This window comes from Myxine glutinosa, chromosome 1, assembly GCF_964187855.1.
Source record: "Myxine glutinosa chromosome 1, kmMyxGlut1.1, whole genome shotgun sequence".
Classification (NCBI taxonomy): Eukaryota; Metazoa; Chordata; class Myxini; order Myxiniformes; family Myxinidae; genus Myxine; species Myxine glutinosa.
This window is the reverse complement of record NC_136261.1, coordinates 248,139,314-248,151,390: the sequence shown is the minus strand read 5'-3', so window position 1 is coordinate 248,151,390 and position 12,077 is coordinate 248,139,314.

Below are 12,077 nucleotides of genomic sequence, written 5' to 3'. Positions count from 1 at the left end.
TTCGTTCTCTGTTAATTGTGCTCGAGTGAGTTGGAATTTGCACCTCGAGGGTAAAGTGGTGATAAATCTTAGAATCGCACTGTCAACACTAGGCTTGATGAATCTTTGCTTCCTCAATGCGGTTCTAAGTCCTGATGAGTTTCTTAAAGGGACTCCACGCATCATTTATGATTTAAGGCCTCTCTTTGCAAAATTTCCTGTCTCTGAGGAGTGACAGTAAGCTTCTGGAAGCTTACTTTAAATGGACTAGCAACGGTACCCGCCCTATGGGCGGGGCTTCAATTGGGAAGCCCAAATGAAAAGGGAAAAATACTAGAAATTTAAGGCTTTTTTTTATTTTAAACGATTTATATAAATATCCGTTAAATCACATCACACGCAAATCATCAAAATTTAAACAGTATTTGTAGAATTTCAATAAAAGCCACATCACTGTTCATATCGGTAAATATTATTCCATCGTGTTTGGAAAAACTGGAAAATTGGAAAATTCGAAAAATTGGAAATTGGAAAAATTGGAAAATTGGGAAAAAAAGTTGGGAAAACAATATAGCCTAATTTACTCCAGGGGGTCCCAGGATTACCCACCCAAAATTTTGTTGCGATCGGTTCTGCCGTTTTTGCAGTACCTAGGAATAGACAGATGGACAGATATTTAGTGAATTATTAAATGGATTAGCAAGATTGCTGGATATCCTACATTTGTGAAACTATAACGTATGAGAGAAATATATTCTGCACGATTTGTATAATAATACAAAAATCTTGATCAGTAAGTCTGTGGCCTAAAAAAAATGTTGCCTCGAGTTAAGACTATATTTTTTTTATGTTTTTACTTAAACTTTATGTATAATTAGTTTTACATTATCCAAACAAAATAATTTTACTTTGTTTCTTTTACTTTGCTACTGCAACAACATGAACTCACTGATCATCCCTCATGATATGCTTTTGGAATAATCGAGGTCCTGTGTGCCGTGAGCAATATTGTACTGTTTGAGCAAGATGGAGGCTTTGTGATGGAAATCGTCACTGTCACCTTAACCTTTGACCTATATTCAAATAACATTGACAGTCTTACTATTGGCCTTCGGAATCCTCTGGTACAGTTTGATAAAGATAGCTTAAATAATTTGCGAGTTATCGCACTCATAGACAAACAAACAAATGAAAATTCACTCATAGAGAGACACTTGGCAAAACAGAACAAAGTTGGATGGCACTCAGTAGAGCATCCTTTTGACCTCAAAAATAATTAGTGGTTGAATTCAGTGACCTGATATGCAAATCGTCTTCAAAGTTTAAGTTAATCGTATGAAAATTGACAATTTTAGAAATTTGGCCTATGTTGACCTTCAGCCTATGTTGACCTCAAAAATAGTTGGTGGTTGGTTTCAGTAATGCCTAGGTCACACATAGGCGGATTTGTCGGCGACTACTGGCGACTAGAAAAATCGCCACCACCCACCGACAATCGTAATGAAACCGTAATGGACGGTCTTCTATAGTCGTGGTTATCCTCCCCAGGTCGGCTGCAGTCGGCAAGAGCCGCAAAGGGGCCAAATATATTTTTAAATGTTTAAAAACGGCGCGCTCAGTCGTCCTCAAAAAAGATCCGCCATGCTGTCGTGATGGAACCGCCATGCTGTCCTCGGTATCCGTAATAAGACCGTAAAGCGGCCGCAACCCAGTCGCTCATAGTCTTCCGCAATCGCCCCACCAGCTAGCACAGCAGAGATGCGAATGCCATACGGCCTTCCTGCGGCATCTTCCCGACTACGGGCCGACACTGTTGCGGCTGCGTATCGACTTCAGAAGAACTGTCACGTCTCCCCTGCGGCTATGGGAGACTGACGACGACAGCAGTAGGACTAGTGGCGGCCGAGTTACGGCCATTGGCGACAGAGATACGACTGCCTGGCGACTGCATTACGACATACCACGATTCCATGGCAAGACAGGATGGTGTGAAGGTCTCCGTGGAGTGAGGTCCTGTGGTGCCGACAAGGATATGGCTTTATTGTTTGGACTTGGGACTTTTGGGAACTTTATTTTTGGGACTTTGGTCCTTTGGAAACTTTATTTATGGGACTTGGGACCAGTGGAAATAATTTGTTGGACTTTATTTCCATTCTCTCTCCCTGCAGAAAAGTTTGATTATTACATTACAATGATACATCTTTATTAACTTTCTTATTGTACATCAAACATCTTTATGCTTCATGTCATACATCATTGAAATGAATAAAGTGAAATGTAAAATAGAGAAATAAAGATTTAAAAAGTTGTGTGAATCGTCTCCAATCGCCGGCGGTCTTATTGCAGTCTTGCGGACGTCGGAGTAAACCGCCACCCGGCCCCAATGCAGTCGCCGCGATCCGCCATCGGTCGTAATCTAGCCGCCAGACTGTCGCCATGCTGCCGCCGTGCATCCGCAATGCAGTCGTCGTCGATCTTCAACAGTCGCCATCCCACTCGGGGCGTCGTCGCAATGCAGTCGCAATGTGGCCGCCTGCAGTCGCCATACTGCCACCTGACCATATTTGACCGCCCGAAATCGCCAGTAGTCGCCGAAAAATCTTGATCGCCGGCAGTCGCCAACATATCCGCCTATGTGTGACCGGGGCCTAAGCTGACATGCAAATCCTATTCAGATTTAAAGTCAATCGGATGAAAATGGAGGAGTTTAGCAATTTCAAAAAAGTGGTTGACCTTTGGCTTATATTGACCTTTTGGCCTAAGCTGATCTCAAGAATAGTTGGTGCTTGAATTCAGTTTGCCGATATGAAAATCCTATTCAAATTTCAAGTCAATCGGATGAAAATTGAGGATTTTAGAAATTTGAAAAAAAGTGGTTGACCTTTGGCTTATGTTGATCTTTTGACCTTTTGACCTCAAAAATATATAGGATTTTGTCGGACCACTAACTCTACCATTTGGTGAAGTTTCGTGAAGGTCGGTTTAAAATTGTGACCTGTAGGCAAGTATAAGTGAGCGAACAGACAAACACAAACAAACACACACAAACCGGAGTGTTCAACATACTTGTCAAAAAAATTGCCAAGTAACAAACATACAAACGAGGCAGACCAACATATGACGAAAAATTTCACTTTTCGTCATATCAAACAAGAAGGCGTCAGGTGGTAGCTTGAAAGGTATGACGAAAATCGATATTGTCACGTCTGAAGCTCCCGTTAAAACAGGAACCTCAGCACAGAGTTAGATTCGTAGATTGGCCGAACAATCTTTTATTTCACTGTTAATTTAATTAATTCTAACTTCACTGTTCAGCAAGGAGCTTCAATTGGGCCAAAATAATTGCGGCACATGGACACGGAAGCAGATAGGTGAAACATGGGTCTTATACCTTTTAAAGGATATCTATCTATAATTCCAGTAATCTCTGTGTGTGTGTGTGTGTGTGTGTGTGTGTGTGTGTGTGTCTGTGTGTGTGTTTGTTTGTTTGTCTGTGACCGCTGTTTCTCGACAACCACGGGTCCGATATACTTGAAACTTGCCAGGTATATTGCTGGGGACCCGAGGATGTGCCTTTTCAAGGTTTGAAATTAATCGGACAAGTAGTTACCGAGCTATGTCCAAAAAACGATTCAACCAATCAGAGAGCAGCGAGCTATCACGTGTGCCGAACGTGGCGAACAGACTCTGCCTCGGACGGCACATTTGAGAGCGTATTCATTTATTTCACGTTGGAAAACTATGTTGCCGTTAAACTATGTTTTAAAACTAAATAAAACTAATTTGCGATTCATCGTAACTGCGATTTGCGACCTTCCGGACAGTGAAGACTTCACTTCCGGCAGCCAATCACAGAACGCGTTGTTGCGAGCCGAGCCGAGCGCGTGCGCCATTACGGTTCGTAATTCGATTTCTTCCGGAGAAAATAATAATTTCTCGATTTCTTATGCGCATTATTTCTCCCAGAGCGAAGGGCGGAAGCGAAGAGCATTGTTTTTTTTGTTTACGGGCGTACGGGCGTACGGGCGGGGTAGAGCGTACGGGTAGCGTTTTTTTTTTTTTTTGGCAAGGAACGGGCACCCACGTACGGGCATGCCCTAGTCTATCTATAATTCCAGTAATCTCTGTGTGTCTGTGTGTTTGTTTGTCTGTGACCGCTGTTTCTCGACAACCACGGGTCCGATATACTTGAAACTTGCCAGGTATATTGCTGGGGACCCGAGGATGTGCCTTTTCAAGGTTTCATATTAATCGGAGAAGTAGTTACCGAGCTATGGCGATTTCTTTACCAAACTCCGCAAGCCGTTCGCTTTGGACCAAACCATTTCATGTAAATAGAGGGGGGGGATTGTCACCGTACTCGCAAGCCGTTCGCTTTGGACCAAACCATTTCATGTAAATAGAGGGGGGGGGATTGTCACCGTACTCGCAAGCCGTTCGCTTTGGCTTTGCGAATGGACCAAACCATTTCATGTAAATAGAGGGGGGGGATTGCCACCGTACTCGCAAGCCGTTCGCTTTGGCTTTGCGAATGGACCAAACCATTTCATGTAAATAGAGGGGGGGGGGTATAATTTTAGATATATATATAGTACGGGCATGCCCTAGTATTTATAAAGTAAACAGAGAAGAGGGCAACAAGACGCTATAAATAACAAGTCAGGAGACAACATGGTTCACGAGCGAGCGGTATTCAATGACAAAGGACAGACTATAACCGAAACAGGCCCGGACAGGCCAGGCCCGGAAATGTCAAAACGAAGGTTACTGACCTTGAAATGAGATAGAAAATAATGTATAATCAGTTATGAGGTTTGTTAGCTACACAATACCGAAACTTCGGTTCGATTCCGACAACTTTGAAACTTTGACCTTTGTGACCTTAAAAGGTCAAAGGTCGAAGATTCTGAAATTTGTTGAAAACCATGTATTTCATGGTGTATGTGATAATATAAGATCATGTTCGACATTTCACCCTATCAGGAAGCGAACAATGTAATAAAACCATCAAAAATCGACTTTTCTAAATTTCGTGACCGTGTGACCTTGACCTTGGGGCGAAAATGAAAAATCGAGCTCCGTGGGGCTGGACACATGACATTGGCCTAACCAAATACCGAAACCCCTGTCAGATTCCACCAACCCCCTCGGAGAAGATGTAGCTTGAACTCGATTACCCCCTAAAAAGACATCTGTTTTGGGCGTGGCTCCGTCCACAATGGGCGCAATACGCCCACTCGAGGCAGGACACAACTAGATCATGATATCAACCTCCCACCCAAGTTTCATGAAGATCGGATGATATCATTGGGTAGTTATGCTGCGGACAGACACACAGACAGACAGACACACAGACAGACACACACCCATGACGAATATAGTGGTCACTCTGTTTGATAACTCGTGAACCAAAAACTGAATGAACCATATGAGTCAAATGGACACAAAGAGGTAAATGGGGATATTCAAAGTTATATGCGCAATGATTAGCAATACAACAATTCCTAACTCACTCAGCACCACAGATCACACTCATGCAACAAAACAATTGTAGGCAAGACTTCCCTTATCTGATGCATAAGGTAGGTGAGACTTCCCTGATCTGATGTGTCGGGTGAATGCCAGGCTCAAAATAGATTGCTTCGGGCACCAGGTTTGGGACGACATCTCTCCAAAGCCAAAGCGAACACAATGAAGATGGTGCTTGGTGTGGAATGCCAACGATGATCCACCTCCTCCACCAGGCCTCGTGAGCCCCTCTGTCCTTTAAGCAAGGCCTCCTTCCACACAAGGATTTTGTGCTCTCCTCTCTGAATAATGAGGACTCTGCTTCTTGGTAACCAGGTCTCTCATTGTCCTCCTTCCTCAAGCAAGGTCTCCCTCCTCCTCGTGGGCAGAGTTCTCCCCTCTCGGCTCTCGCCGTGGGAGCGGGGCAGAAAAAAAAACATGCAAATGGCACTTCCGTCTCCATGGCACATTATGCCGCCATGGCTGACCCATACCGGTCAGACAGATTGGGATGGCCAGACAGATGAGAAGTTCTCGAAGTCTCTCATGAGAAGTTCTCCCCTACTATTTCCACCTACCACATGAGGTGTTCATGCCCACATACTAACGTCTAACCTGTCTATAAATTATATATGCTGCCCCCTCAGCATCATGTGTAACAAACAACTTAACCTGACAGATACCTGTTACATGTCAATCTAACAGCTACTCGAAACACACAAACCATACAACACTTACACCGTATAACTATGGATCCAAGTAAGCTATACTGACCTTAATAGTGTCATGAACCCAGTCTTGACAACAAGATTCACTGTTATGCTCTTGCAAGAATAACCAAGCAGCATTGTCTAACGCGATTATTAACACCAATGGTGCCAATGGATTCATTATGTGGAGCTGATCGTCTCCACAATTCATGTGGGAGTTGGAATCGTTGAATAAACCATGAGAAAAAAACAGTTATGCAATAAATAAACCTCTAATTACTTATGCACAATTTAAAAATCACTATGCACAGTAACAATGCTTTAAACAATCAATTTGTACATGGAGTCAACATCATACTAACTTACGCAATTTAGTGTCTGTCTGTCTGTATGCCTGTCTAATGGCAATACATTCAGTCGTTATTTATCCAATCTCAACCAAACTTCCCAGGAGGACTTGGGGTCACACCACGGAGGTTCTAGTGACTTTATTTGCCCTCCCTCCCTAATATGAGGGGGTTTTCCACCTTGGATGAACTTGTGTTTCGTGCGGCACACCCATAGGAAGATTATTTTAACCACAAACTATTCAGTCAATTCTGTCCAACACATGATTGTAAGTCGCAAGTTATTTAACACTAAAATGAAATAAATTTGATCCACCACGCGGTGACCCGGGTTGCCCCGTGATTTTTGACCATTTTACATAATTAATTAATTTATTTTAGGGGGAGTGTAACCCGGTTCCCGTGATAGGAAAATCCTTTGTGTACCCATACTTTTTGGCAAGAACAAGCACGTTTCCATGCAATACACAGCAGAACGAGGTCCATCCTTCTCACCTCTTATTACAACTTTTAATATACAACGTTTAAAATGTGTGTTATGATATTTTTCCCAGGGCCACTAATTGGCACCGCCGAGCAAGATTCTCCACCAGGCAGTACTACGTCACTCCTCGATCTCTTGGGAGCATTTCTTATTCAACCCACCCCACACGAGCATACAGTCACAGTAATAAAGAGAGAAACAACAGGAAATAGTTTACAAAATCTATTTTAATCAGACAATAGATGTCAATGCAACGTCAATAGTGAATAGTTCAACTTGAGATGGCAACGTTGCCAATGTCACAATAAAGTCAACAAAAGTCCGAGCGGCGGGAGCAATCATTGTTCAGTTTAGTCTACTGTTCGCACTGTATAGCAGGCACCAAAATGAACTCCAAATGAATCACATCTAAACAAACTTTATTGAAGAACTGCATGCCCAGTGTGGATGTTCCGGGTCATTTTAGCCTTCACGAGAGAACGGGTTACTGTTAAATGGCCCTGATTTGAGAATTGCCGTATCTCATGAGGTAACCCGGGTTAATCAATATGGCGGCGTCACGACGTAACCTGGGTTACCACGGTAACCCGGGTCACCGCGTGGTGGATCATTTGTCGGACCAACCTCCTTGAGGCATTCTATGCTTATCGCGTCCAACACAATGGATCCAAGCCGTTGTGACTTGCCTCCAGGTAGGGTGAAAAGATCTTTAGTAGTAAAGTAACTTTACTTACGACCCAATTGTGACCTTTATGTGATGCATAACGGTCGCGAGCATTGTTTAATGCTCACTGAGGGAAACATGGGGAAAATTGAACATACTTTCACATGGGCAGTGTATTGGCTAAGAGTCACTGGTCTGAACACCTGCAGGAAGTAAAAATTATTATAACCATAATTATTATAACGAGTGGCCAACTTTTGGTGAGATTCATGATCAGGTTTCTCCAAACATCCCTATCCTGCACTGCTTCCCGACGTTCTGGCAGAGACAGCTTTGCTGCAGCCTTGAGCCCAACCATCAGCGACATACACAGTCTGCCTCTTCCTCCTCTTCTCTAAACTCGACCCAGCATTGTTGACTTCTCCAGACCTTCTTTTTCTGCATGCATGATGTGTCCAAAGTATGACAGTTTCGGTTTTCGCATCAACGCTTCAAATGTATACGGTGGTCCAGCTTCTTCAAGCACTGATTTGTTTGTTCCTCTTGCAGTCCATGGAATTTTTAACATTTGTCTCCAACACCAAATTGTCAATTTTAAAAACTGTCAATTTCCTTTCTTCTTCACTATCCACGACTAGCCTGGTGTTGGCTTAGCGGTTAGGGTGCCGGCTTGGGATCCTCGGATCCTGGTTTCGAATCCTGGTTGGTCGCTGAATTAACGCCAGGGGGGTTGACTCAGTCTGTCATCCTTCCGAGGTCGGCAAATTGAGCACCAGCTTGCTGGGATGACCCCGATTTAGAATAGGTACACCATATCTCTGCGCATTGTAAGAGGTCAGTAAGTGAATCCGGCCATAAAAACATTGCCTCAAGCAGGGAACCATGATGGCCATGGGGCCCGCAAGGCTAACCCCCGCTCTAGCGGGGAAAATGGCCTTAAAACGATCATTCATTCTCTGTCCACGACTCAGTCGACTCATCCATACATTGCAACTGGAAATACCAGAGCGCTCACCAGCTTCCTCTTGAATTGTATTATCACGTCTTTGTCTTTCCAGATCTTTGTCAATCCTGACATTGATTTTCTCCCCAAGGCTAACTGTCTCTTAACTTTTCCTCCGCATTTTCCACTCACTTCAATATTAGAACCCAGGAAGATGACACTTTACACTATTTCCACATGATCTTCTCAGTTGATAATATTTTTGTCTTTTTTAGGTTTAAATAAAGATCAGCTTTTTCACTTTCAATCTTCACTGTCTACAGAAGTTTCATCAAGGCCGCTTTACATTCTGCCAACAGAGTAGTATCATTAGCACACCTTAGGCTGTTGATACATCTTCCTCCAATCCTGACTTCAGCCTCTTTGTCATCCAAGTTAGATTTTTCTTCAAAATCATTGTAACCACAAATAATTATATTCAGTCAATTCCATCCGATGATAATGGCCTACTATTATTACTGGGGCTGGCAGGTTGGTCTGGATATACGCACACTCACCTCTAAGCTGTCTAGCCTGGGGTTGAATCCCGGCCCAGCTATAAACTTTCATCCCGGTGCTTCTTCAGCAAGGTGTTTCATCATTGTGTGTGCTGTCCATCAAATGCATGTCAAACTGGGCATCTCGTCTGCTTGCGTTAGTTGGTGGATGTTAAAGATCTCACGGCGTCCTTCACGAACAGTAGGCCAGATATATCACCAGCACCATGGCCAAACTCTAAATTCCTGCCCTAACATTAGTTGAACCATGTATTTCAAGGCCAAGGCCAAGATTCAAGGCCAAGCTAGCTGGTTTGTGAAGGAGTTGGGGCAAGCTTCCCCCGGTCAACCCCACAAGTAGGTGGGAACAATCATGGCCATTAAAGAAGAAAAATAACATGAACACACCGCCGTCCGTGTGGTCCGCACATTCACCCCTGGCCACCCCCATCACCCTGCCCGCTCCCTATGGGAGCAGGTGTTCCCAGTGGCCTTAAAAACTTTGTTTTTAGATACAAAGCACAAATGCTGACAGACCATCAGAGCTAAACTCGCTCAGGACTGAACTGCTACACATTCAGTTGAGCAAACATTCTGCACAAAATCCAAGGCCTGGACCTCAGCAACACAATTTGACTGCCTGCGGATGCACAAATATTACCTGAGTGCTCCTTGCCAACCAATAATCCCTCTTGAAGGCTCAACCAGAAGCCCTTTAACAGCACTCTCTGGCCTTAAACTCCTTTGTGCTCTTAAACTCTCACATTCCCTTTATATACCAAGGTGACAGGAAATGGTTCCACGACCGGTATTATTGGCATCGGCTAATGTGACAGCTCTTCTTGCCTCCAAATTTAGCTTACTCTTGAGATTCCTCTGCCTCATCCTCCTTGGGCATCCGATCCAACACGGATCATTCATTTCCGTGCATTCATTCTTCTTCACATACGGAGGCCGAAGCCCATGCTGGTAATAGCCGGCGAAGCCGGTGTTGTGAATGAACGCGTACGTATTATGTTGATATCCATCTGTATTGGTTCTTGAAAAGAACGCTGATTCCGATCGATTCAAAAGGCTTTTATTCAACATCGTTAAAGCACGACGTCGACTAAGTAGGCCTCAAATAGGAAGTGACGTGTGGACCATATATATCCTGTTGTAAATTCCCGACAGTAAAAGCTAGATGTTGCATACATCGCATCTCCCCCCTTTACCTGGAGGATTACCAAAAGTCAATATGCAACATTTCGTGTCAAATGTGATTTTTTTTTTTTTTGAAATTCCAACTTCTGTCCTGGAGGTCTTTGGTCCCCTTGTGTTTTATACCTCTCCCCCCCCCCCCCCCTTCCCACGCCTCCTCCCCCCAAGCCCTCTCCCTCCCACACTTCTCCCTGCTCTCAAATGTTGTGTTTGTGTGCTTCCCCTTCTCTCCCCATCTTGTCTTCCGCTCCCTCTTTTTATATATTTTGTTTGTCTGGTTGATTTGTTTGTGAAATAAATGTTAGCTCTTTCACGAGCCTCGATTCAGTATACAACAAAAAAAAAAAAATGTTTCAAATGTGAAAAGCACGGACAATATATTGCAAACATGTGAATCAACACGAAACAGTGCTATCTTTCGGAAAACTATAACACAACTTGATCGGTCAGGGGCGACCTACCCTTACATAACAAGATGACTGACTGTCACATCTATAGGTCCAAATAAATAAATAAATAAATAAGGATCAGGGTGTTTCCGGATTCTGGATGAGCGGCATGGCAGGTGTACAGGAGTCAGTACCGTATTGCTGTTTGCAGGTGGAACAACAACAACTAGAACAGCACTTGTTGGAACGCATACCTCCGCCAGGCTGAACAGTTAACATTTTGTATACCACTGATATGTCATATCTGGCTCTGGACCTGAAACAAAATCTAATCGGCTTGGTTGTGTCACTTGCACAACTCATCCACCAAATGTTGTCATAAGTCATCCACAACTTTTTGAAATATGCCATACCTACTTTTTTTTTTTTTATATGCCAAACCCGTCAACAATTTTGAGATATCCTGTTCACAAACAGACAGACAAACATACAAGAAGTCGTCATGCAGAGCACGATACTTGCAAAATCCACCCCTCCCCAAAAAAAGGTTGCCATGGATACATCAAATTGTCAATTTCATAAAGATTAAAATTAATGATCTCAATCAAAGTTTGGGGCAATGGGATTAAAATTGATGATTTTTCAGATGAAAATTGATGACATTAGAAGTTTGGCCTTGGGTTGACGTATGACCTTTTGACCTCAAAAATAGTTGGTTTCCCAATTCAATGATGCACTATGTATTTGCTGTTTAATCTTCAAGTTTATAGGATGAAAAGTGATGATTTTTCAGGTGAAAAATGATTATTTTAGAAGTTTGACCCTGATTTGACCTTTGATATTTGACCTTTTGACCTTTAAAATAGTTGGTTTCCCAATTTAGTGAGGCACTAGGCAATTGCTCTATAATTTTCAAGTCAATCAGATGAAAAATGGCGATTTTAGAAATTTGACCCCCATATGACCTTTGACCTCAAAATCAATAGGCTTCTCAATTGTGACGACCTCTACAGCTTGGTGAAGTTTCATGACGATCGGTTTAGAATTGTGACCCGTAGGCGAGTGATAAACAAACGGAGACAAGCAGAATAACAAACTCAACCGACCAATATACATGAAAAATCTTCAATTTTGCAAGTAACAAGAAGGCGTCAGGTAGTAGCCTGACAGGTATAACGAAAATCGTCACTGTCACCTTAACCTTTGACATATATAGTCAAATAACATTGACAGCCTCACTTTTTTCCTTCTGAGTCCTCTTGTAAATTTTGACGAAGATAGCTGAAAGCGTTCATATCGCGAGTTAACATAATCACA